A 2,696-nucleotide genomic window follows, 5' to 3' on the forward strand; every position below is an offset into this window, starting at 1 on the left:
AGGTTTTCTGTTTTGTTGGAGTATAGATTTTCAAAATAGCTTCTAATTATGTTTTGCATTTCACTCGTGTCTGTTGTGATGTTTCCTTGTTCATTCCGAATTTTAGTAATTTGAGTTTTCTCCCTCTTTCTCTTTGTTAGTGTGGCTAAGGGTTTATCAATTTTGTTTATTTTTTCAAAGAATCAACTATTTATTTTGTTAATTTTTCTGATTGTTTCTTTTGTTTCAATTTCGTTGATTTTGGCTCTGATTTTAACTATTTCCTGTATTCTACTACTTTTGGTGTTCATCTGCTCTTCTTTTTCTAGGGCTTTGAGCTGTAGTGTTAAGTCGTTTATTTGTTGATTTCTACTTGTTTGTTGAAAGCGCCCCATGAAATAAATCTTCCTCTAAGTACTGCTTTCATAGTGTCCCAGAGATTTTGATATGATGTGTCTTTGTTCTCATTTACTTCTAAGAATAATTTATTTCCCTCCTGTTGTCTTCTGTTATCCATTCATCATATAATAGTGTATTATTTAATCTCCAGGTATTGGAGAAGTTTCTGCTTTTTATTCTGTCATTTATTTCTAATTTCAATCCATTATGATTGATAGAGTACAAGGTAGTACCTCTATCATCTTTTATTTGCTAACAGTAGCTTTGTGGCATAAAATATGGTCTATTTTAGAGAAGGATCCATGTGCTGCTGAAAAGAAAGTTTATTCGTTCTTTGTTGGATGGTATGTTCTATATATGTCTGTTAAGTCTAAATTGTTGATTGTGTTATTGAGATCTATGGTTTCCTTATTCAATTTTTGTTTGGAAGATCTATCCAGTGGTGAGAGAGGTGTGTTAAAATCGCCTAGTATTATTGTGTTGTGGTCTATTTGATTTCTGAGAAGAATTTGTTTGACATACGTGGATGAGCCAATGTTTGGGGCATAGATATTTATAATTGTTATGTCTTGCTGATTTATGCTTCCCTTAAGCAGCATTTAATGTCCTTCTTTATCCCTTCTTACTAGTTTTGGTTTGAAGTCCACATTATCTGAAATGAGGACGGACACTCAAGCTTTTTTGCTGTGTCCGTGTGCATGGTATGTTTTTTTCCCATCCTTTCACCTTTAGTCTAGTTATCTCTTTCTATGAGATGAGCCTCTTGTAGGCAGCATATTGTTGGAATTTTCTTTTTAATACAATCTGCCAGTCTATGTCTTTTCATTGATTAACTCAGGCCATTAACATTCAGGGTTATTATTGCAATCCAGTCATTTGACTCATTTTTGATTTTTGACATGATTTGGTTTCTCCTTTATTTGGCTATTCCTTTAGGCTAGTTCCTCCCGTTGCTGATTTGCATCATTGTTTTTCATCTCTTCCTCATGGAATATTTTGCTGAGAATGTTCTGTAATGCTGGCTTTTTTTTTTTAAATTCCTTTAACTTTTTTTTTATCATGGAAGGATTTTATTTCATCATCAAATCTGAAAGTAAGTTTTGCTGGGTATACGATTCTTGGATGGCATCTGTTTTCTTTCAGGGCTTGGTAAATGTTGTTCCAGGCCCTTCTAGCTTTTAGGGTGTGGATTGAAAAATCTGCTGATATTCTTTTGGTTGCCCTCTGAATGTAATTTGATTCTTTTTTTCTCGTGGCCTTTAAAATTCTGTCTTTATTTTGAATGTTAAATATTTTCATAATAATGTGCCTTGGTGTGGGTCTGTTGTAATTTTGTATATTTGGAGTCCTTTATAAGTCCCTTGTACTTGGTTTTCCATTTTGTTCTTCAGATTTGGCAAATTTTCTGATATTATTTCATTGAATACATTGTTCATTCCTTTGGTTTGTTTCTCTAAGCCTTCCTCAATCCCAATAATTCTTAAATTTGGCCTTTTCATGATATCCCATAATTTTTTTTAATGGATCTAGATCTGCATTTTTTTTACTGTTTTTTTTTATTGTAAACAAATGGGGTACATGTTGTTTCTCTGTACATGGCATAAAGTCATACCATTTGTGTAATCATAAATTTATATAGGGTAATGTTGTTTGATTCATTCTGTTATTTTTCCCTTCCCCCACACCCCTCCCCCTCTTTTCCCTGTATACAGTTTTTCCTTCCTCCATTCTTGCCCCCCTCCCTAATCCTAACTCTAACCCTAACATTAACCCCTCCAACCCCCCTAATATGTGTCATCATCCACTTATTAGCAATATCATTTGTCCTTTGGGTTTTTGAGATTAGCTTATCTCACTTAGCATGATATTCTCCAATTTCATCCATTTGCCTGCAAATGCCATAATTTTATCATTCTTTATGGCTGAGTAATATTCCATTGTATATATATGCCACAGTTTCTTTATCCATTCATCAACTGAAGGGCATCTAGGTTGGTTCCACAATCTGGCTATTGTGAACTGAGCAGCTATGAACATTGATGTGGCTGTATCTCTGTAGTATGCTGATTTTAAGTCCTTTGGGTATAGGCCAAGGAGTGGGATAGCTGGGTCAAATGGTGGTTCCATTCCACGTTTTCTTAGGAGTCTCCACACTGCTTTCCAGAATGGCTGCACTAATTTGCTACCCCACCAGCAATGTACTAGTGTACTGCACTAGTTTTCTCCCCACATCCTCACCAACACCTGTTGTTGCTTGTATTCTTGATAATCGCCATTCTAATTGGGGTGAGAGGGAATCTCAGGGTGGTTTTGATTTG

This window comes from Sciurus carolinensis, unplaced genomic scaffold (genome assembly GCF_902686445.1).
Source record: "Sciurus carolinensis unplaced genomic scaffold, mSciCar1.2, whole genome shotgun sequence".
Taxonomy (NCBI): Eukaryota; Metazoa; Chordata; class Mammalia; order Rodentia; family Sciuridae; genus Sciurus; species Sciurus carolinensis.